Here is a 7,224-nt window from a genome sequence, read left to right as displayed (position 1 = left end):
AGAGAGAGAGAGAGAGAGAGAGAGAGAGAGAGAGAGAGAGAGAGAGTGCGCTTGCTTGCTTGCTTTTCGTTGATGTGCCTAAAACACAGGCAGCCTAACTAGAAAAGGAAAAGAAGGAAACCATAAGCTATCCGGACAGTCCAAACATGCAACCGACGGTTCAGATTGAAAGTACTGAACGGATTTTAAAAAAAAAAGGAAAAGTGTCTTTTAATCCGGACCGTCGAATGCATTTTTAGACGATCCGAATGTACGCGCCGGGTACCACGCCAACCATACCCTAGCACCCAAAAATTAAACGAACCGGAATTAACGTTGCCTTAATCGTTTTTGATCCCATATGACTTCGGCTAATTAACCTTGGTATGGGTCTTCTTAATTATTAATTAGTACTTGTTTTCAATATTCACATTTTCCTTTTACATAAATTTTGGTTGCCTTTGTACCACATTTGATAAAACTATTAATTCGTCTCAATTGGAGAATATTTTAAAGTAAAAAAAAAAAATGAATCGAAACACTAAAAGTTTGCTAAAAACATATATAGTGTTGTTGGATTATTTTGGTCTTTAATAAAATGTCTTAAGTTATTATCTTAATTTCTAACTCTTAGAAATTTAGAGCATCCACACCGGAATAACCAAAACCATAAGGTTGCTAAAGTTAGCAAAATTCCCTTAAAAAAGTGTTCACAGTGGCATAACCAAACTTAACAACCTCTTAGCAACACATCAAATTTTGGCCATTGGATAATCAAAACTAACAATTTTTTGCCAATAACCAAAACCTTCTCTCTCTCTCTCTCAACAATATTTCTAAGAAAAATATTTTTAAAATAAGTTTTTTCTAAAAAATAGTTAAACTATTTTTCGAAAACTGTTATTTAAAAAAACCCGTCTTTTTTTCAAAACTATATTTTTTAAAACTTTTCTGAAAAGTGTTTTTCAAAATAAAAGTTTTTAAAAAATAATTTTCTATTTTTAATAACCTGTTTTTATTAGTTTGAAAACTATTTAAAAAAAATTATTTTATGTGGTGACAATTTTTAGATTTTTACAAGTTGAAAAGTTGATGTGACAAATTTTGATTATTCAATGTTGATTATGCTACTATCATTTACGTTGCTAACCTTAGCAACCCTTAAATGGATAATCAAAAGGTGATGTGGCAACTTTTGATTATCCAATTTTGATTAGTCCACTATGGATGCTCTTATAGAGCATCTATAGTGAAATGACCAAAACCACACGGTTGTTAAAGTTAACAATATTTTCTCAAAAAAGTGTTCACAGTGGCATAATTAAACTTAACAATCTCTTAGCAACTCATCAAATTTTGATCATTGGATAATCAAAACTAGCAATTTTTTGCCAATAACCAAACCTTCTCTCTCTCTTCCATTCCTCCCCCCTCTCTCTCTCATATTTTTAAAAGAAGTTTTTGTTTTTATGCAAAAACAGTAAAACTGTTTTTCAAAAATTGTTATTTAAAAAAATGTCTTTTTTTCAAAAAACTATCTTTTAACCTTTTTCCCGAAAGTGTTTTTTTTTTTTTCCAAAAAACAGTTTTTAAAAAATTATTTTTAATTTCTAATAACCTATTTTTATTAGTTTAAAAACTGTTTTAAAATAATTATTTTATGTGGTGACAATTTTAAATTTTTATAGATTGAAAAGGTGATGTGACAAGTTTTGATTATTTAATTTTGATTATGTCATTCTGGACATAGACATTGTTAACCTTAGCAATTTCTTAAATGGATAATTAAAAGATGATGAGTGGAGAGATTTTTAAATAAAAAAATTTATTGGTACCCGACACACACGTCCGGACTGTCCAAACATGCAACCAACGGTCTAGATTGAAAGTACCGAACGGATTTTAAAAAAGAAAAGAAAAAGTGTCTTTCAATTCGGACTGTCGGTTGTATTTTTGAATGGCCCGAATGTGCGTGCCGGGTATCACGTTAGCCATACCCTATTTGCACCAAAAAATTAAATGAACCAAAATTAATGTTGCCTTAATCGTTTTCCCATATGACTTCGGCTAATTAACCTTGGTATGGTAAGTGGAGTAGGGTGCAGTTGTTGCCTCCCTTATGCTCCCATGGACATAGGCAGAGTTTGATTCCCGTAAGCACCCATCTCCCTCCCTAAGTTCCCTAGAATAGATTGGGATTAACAAATGACAAAAAAAAAAAAACTTGGCATGGTTTAAGTTCTTAATTTCTATCTCTTAGAAATTTAGAAGACGAAATTAGAGTGCATAAAAAAGTAGATTGCAAAAATTATTTTTTAAAATTTAGTCATTTATTAAATGTTTCCTGTAATCCCCGAACCAAGCAATGCATTAAATGATCCACCAACTCTTAAATAAATGCATTTACTTTTCATTCACATCTCTGTCTTGCCAAAAAAAAGAAAACCTAATCCAAAGAATATTTTTCCATTCCTGATTTTCCGCTTCTCTTTATCGAAAACATTACGCCCACCGACCTTGGGAGTCGGTGAACTCCAACCGAACAGCATATGACGACGTTTGGGTGGTTTTTTTTTGTGTTGAAACATTTGGTTTTATGATTTTTATTAGGGCTCTCGTGAGCTAAAAATTAATTATGACTCTTTAGGATAAAATGATCAAAAAAATAAAATCTTTTCACTGGTTCAAACAGATTGAAAATTGGAACACTTAATTTTTTTCATTTGGTTTTATGGTTCTTTTAGGGCTCTTCAAAGAGAGTTCTAGAGCTAAAAATTAATTATGACCCTTTAGGATAAAATGATCAGAAAAATAAGATCTTTGCACTGATTTAAACGAATTGAAATACTTAATTTTTCTTTTGTTTTATGGTTCTCTTAGTGGTTTATATATTTAAAAATATAATTAAAAAATTAATTATTTCAATTTTCAATATGTTTGAATTGGTGCAAAGATCTTATTTTTCTGATTATTTCATCCTAAATGGTCGTAATTAATTTTTAGCTTTAGGGCTCTCTTTATATCAGTTAATTTCAATTTACTGGCCCACTACTACATCCTCTTTTTTCCATTACTGACATATGTAGCATTGTGAGCCGGGTAATTTAGCGAGCTTGTGGGCCGAATTTAGAGCATCTGCACCAAACTCTCTAAATTTTAGGACAAATTAGTCCCTAAAAATCACTTTTTTTACTTTAACAAGTCACATTTTTATAATGTTTATTGTATCAGACTCTCTATTCTAACTTATGGTCTAATAATATATTATTTCCTTCTTCTTCAAATAAAAGAATAATACTCCATCAGTCCCAAAATAAATGTCTGCACCGCAAACCTAGGTTTATAAAAAGATGCTTTTTTTGTTTAAAAATTAATTTTTTTCACAAAGTAATAGATATTAATGAGTTTTTTCAAGTTGTGAAAAAAGTTGAATTTTTTAACGAAAAAATGCAACTTTTTAAAGATTTAGGTTTGGGGGCCAGACATTTATTCAAAGATGGAAAGAGAGAGAAAAAAAAAAGTGAGCAAAAGTTCACAAATAAATCAATAAAATATTAAGGTTGTGTTTGGTTGAGAGTTTAGTTTAGTTTAGTTTTGGTAGTGGGTGGAGAAAGAAATAGAGTAATGATTGAAGATAGTAGTTTGCGAAAAGTTCCTCGCTCCATATAACAAGCAACTGTAGCAAAACTACAGAATTTGCAAAGTAACAAAGAATTCCACGAGACTGGTGCATCTCAAATTTGAGTAGTTTGCTCGCTACTGTAGTGGCAGAAGTCGAATAAAGAGAGAGATGAGGATGCTCTTACGGGTGGACCGGACTTCAATCACTAAGGTCAAGTAGGGCCAATAAACTATTCGGGTTGGGCTAACCCGCCCACTTGACGGGCTTGGGCCGGGCGAATTTTGTGGGGGGGGTTCGGATTCGCGGTCCAAGTGATAACCTTTACTTTAGGCCCCGTTCCGCTCTATTTCAAAACCTTCTTTTTCAAAAACAAGTAATTTCAAACTCAAATATAACAAAAATGAAAAATAATTTTTTAATTTTTTTTTGCACCGTTTAAAAGATCTCAATGAGATCTATCAAATAAGATCCATATTGATAAAAAAATTATTTGTGTAAACACATAATTTTTGACCTTAAAATTACCTCCTTTTTCTTAAAGTTTTTTTTTTAAGTTAGTGGAACGGCTTCTAATAAGTCCTCCCTGTGGCCTGTAATCCCCCAAACCATGCAATATGTTAATTAATGTTCCACCAACTCTTAATTAAATGCATTTACTTTTCATTCACACCTGCCTTGCCAAAAACAAACAACAGTCCAAAAAATATTTTGCCATTTCTGATTTTCTGCTACTCTTTATGGAGCATTAAAAACTGAATATTCAATTATTTGGCCCACTACACATCTTTTTCCATTATGGGTTATTTTCCCAAACCCATACCCATTAGTTAGGATCCAGAAGAAGATAGAGACCCAAATTGGTCAACATTCTTTTTACACCTCTGATAGATGTCTCTAGCGTACTCCCAAGGAGATGACGAAGGGGTACCACTAAACAGCATAAGGGGGGGCCAAATTCAAGTGGCATTAATCACCACACGAAGAACTCGTGTTTGATTTTTCGCTTGACCCAAAAAAAAAGCACTCGTGTCACCTTTCATGTGGAAGAAGGAGAAATGCTAGGTGCAAAGAAGATTGACAAAGAAATGACCCTTAAAGTGTACATACACGGCTCAGATTCACTACACAGTGTGCAGTGAATCTGAGCCGTGCATGTACACTTTAAGGGTCAATGTGCAATGAATCTGAGCCGTGCATGTACACTTTAAGGGTCATTTCTTTGCTAATTTTCTTTGCACCTAGCACTCCTCGTGGAAGAAGTGAAGAAGTTCTGTTGGGCTACAAGTCTATTGGCCCAAATTGGTCAACATCACATGACAAAAAGTACAACCTCACGTGACTAGTCCCTGTAATTATATGCTGTAAGCAAATCAAAATGCTACTTATGCAATAATTCAAACACAATAATTTACACAATTTCTTACATATATGTGGGCTCTACACATACTATTATGTGTGGACTCTACATGTATATGAGAGTTGTATAAGTTATTGTGTTTGAATTGTTGTGTGAGTATCATTTTTATAAGCAAATATGCACGCGCCATTTCTTTAAGGACTTAACTTTCCCCTTTTGAAGTGGAAGTGTATATCACGCGCTGGAATGACCACGTTATAGTTTAGTTATACTCCGTATAAAATAGTCGCATGTCCGCCACCACTCTGTAGCTCCCAACCGAGTGAGACTACGGTTTCCGACAGGGGATTACCGATCGAATTCCCGATGCCGCGTTGGGCCCACTCCGGCCACCGGATGGCTAATCAAAGCCGACCAAAAATTCTTAAAAAAAAAATTGGAGAAGATCCTCGCGAGAATCAACCGCATCCGATGTGTGTAGGTGGCCGATCCAAACACTCCATTTTTTTGGTGGATCGGCCACCTACACACATCGGATGCCGTTGATTCTCGCGAGGACCCGCTCAATTTTTTTTTAGAATTTTTGGTCGGCTCCGATCAGCCGACCAGTAGCCGGAGTGGGTCCGACGCGGCGTCGGGTATTCGGTCGGGATGCTCAGACTTTCTGCTCCCAACTCATCAGTGTACAGAAAGGGAGATTAGATTCAGTGCTTCTGGGTCCTAGAGAGGACGGTTTGGAACCTAGCTACTGGAGTATCTTTTAGAAACAGTAATGCTACCCACATAGATTTTGTGCACAGATTTTTTGTGGGGCCCACTACGGGTCCCACACAAATAATTCGAGCCGTTCATTAAATGTAAAACATTTTTTCAAGGGCCTCCGCAAAAAATCAGCTCAATCCGATATCTATAAGTGTTTGATTCAATCATTTAACTTTTCATTATCCTGAAATTCGAATGAAAAGTTAAATGATTGAATCAAACATCTATGAGTATCGGATTGAGTTGATTTTTTGCGGGGGCCCTTGAAAAAATGTTTTACATTTAATGAACGGCTCGGATTATTTGTGTGGGACCCGTAGTGGGCCTCACAAAAAATCTGTGCACAAAATCTGTGTGGATAGCATTACTGTTTTAGAAATACTGTAGGAAATAAGAAGTGCTAGATCACCGCATTATTTTTATTCTTTTGTCAAAATGGTAGGAGTTGTATTTTATATCATAAAATAGTTGAATACATTGAAGTTGAATGTCGTTCCAAGGGGAGTAAATAATCAAACAAAATGCCTAATTATCCAAGATCACCCACTAGACCCTCGCAATCAGACTTTGCCAGCTAATCTGCCATGACAGACCTTCAAATAGAGAAAATAACACAAATCCTCGACTGCGATAAAGATAACCAAAAGAACACCAGAAACCCCACACATGAGGAGAGAAAACTCCCATTATAGGAAGATAACCAAACTAACAAAACCTAAAACAAACGAAACCAAAAAGAGACAAGAAAAACCCGATCGAGAATGTTGTCGCCAGAAGTCGCCGGATTGGATCCATTGGCTTATTCGCCGATGAGCAAAACCAAGTCATCTCATCTTCAAATCTTCACCAGATCAGCCCTAGCAAGGTCGAATAAGCAAACAGAGGAAGGAGACGGAGGGTGGAGGGGGAGGGGAGGCGCAAATGGAGCATGACAATGCTAGGAGGTGAAGAAGAGGGAGATTGGAGGAAGGGGGCCGGGAGGTGAAGGTGAGGAGTGGCGGAGAAAAGTTTATATATATATATATATATATATATATATATAGAGAGAGAGAGAGAGAGAGAGAGAGAGAGAGAGAGAGAGAGAGAGAGAGAGAGAGAGAGAGAGAGAGAGAGAGAGAGAGAGAGAGTCAACATCACCGCATCATTTACATGGCTCTTTTCCATTGCTTCCTTCGGACTCCACAAAATTACCCATAAAATTTAAAATATTTTTATGGAATTCTATAAAAAATCAGCTCAATCGCATATCGGTAGGTATGTTTTCTGAATTTGTATAGGGAAAATTGAGCAGTTTCCCTTATACGAATTCAAAAAATATACCTACTGATATGCGATTGAGCTGATTTTTTTACAGAATCCCATAAAAAGTATTTTAAAATTTATGGATATTTTTTTGTATTTTTATGAGGCCAACTCTGGGCTCCACAATGAGCGGTGAAAGAGAGCAACAGAAACGGTATGGTGATCCTAGACTTGTTAATGTTTAGCAACTTATGTGCATGCG

This window comes from Rhododendron vialii, chromosome 10a (genome assembly GCF_030253575.1).
Source record: "Rhododendron vialii isolate Sample 1 chromosome 10a, ASM3025357v1".
NCBI lineage: Eukaryota > Viridiplantae > Streptophyta > Magnoliopsida > Ericales > Ericaceae > Rhododendron > Rhododendron vialii.
Note: the sequence above shows the minus strand (reverse complement) of the source record.